Here is a 661-nt window from a genome sequence, read left to right on the forward strand (position 1 = left end):
TATGTTCTTGTGTAAATAGTTTTGGTACAAGTCTATGGTAAAGGTCTATTGATAATGGTTTATCTCTCCCTCAGAGGCCCTCATACCTATGGTTCTGACATTGTGGCTCATCCGATCACCACCATTTCCATCTCAACAGCCCATCCATGACTGCTTCTTGAATATCACACTTGAGAAATCAAGCAGGTCTCTGTCAGAGGTCAAGGAGAATTTTTTTTTTTTTTTAAAGCCAAAATACTCTTCCCCCCTACTGAATTTTAACTAAATGTTTGAACTTGGCTTGCACTTAAAAAAAAACACTCAAAAAAAAAATAAAGAGAGAGAACTGTTGTAGTAAAGTTAATGAGTGTGAAAAAAATAACGGTCTGCACGTGGAAGAGCACAAGATTCCCAGGATCCTGGCATAGAGAGATATGTGCCTTTTGATCACATAGTTGATTCTGACATTGTCTAGAATTCCTGCTTATCCTTGTTCATAACCTTTGCATTTACACTGTTAGTGACTTGCTTCATAAGACAGTATGTTAGGATACTGATTGTGAGGATACCAAGAACCCTTAGCTAGCAAGTGCTAGTATATATATTTCACTCTTTTTTTATGTTCTGATACCATGTCATATATTATTTAATGACTCATGGTATATGAATGTTACTGTGATAA

At 36.0% G+C, this 661-nt stretch overlaps 1 protein-coding gene across 7 annotated transcripts in view; it reads left to right on the forward strand.

Moving 5' to 3' along the window:
• The window catches only part of LOC119590805, a gene marked incomplete at its 5' end in the record, with an annotated part of 14,711 nt that overhangs the window by 8,555 nt on the left and 5,495 nt on the right, over positions 1-661 (forward strand). Inside the window, 1 exon segment of one of the 7 annotated variants that reach the window (XR_005230291.1) lies at positions 75-199. 7 annotated transcript variants of the gene reach the window in all.

Source organism: Penaeus monodon, chromosome 27 (assembly GCF_015228065.2).
Source record: "Penaeus monodon isolate SGIC_2016 chromosome 27, NSTDA_Pmon_1, whole genome shotgun sequence".
Lineage (NCBI taxonomy): Eukaryota > Metazoa > Arthropoda > Malacostraca > Decapoda > Penaeidae > Penaeus > Penaeus monodon.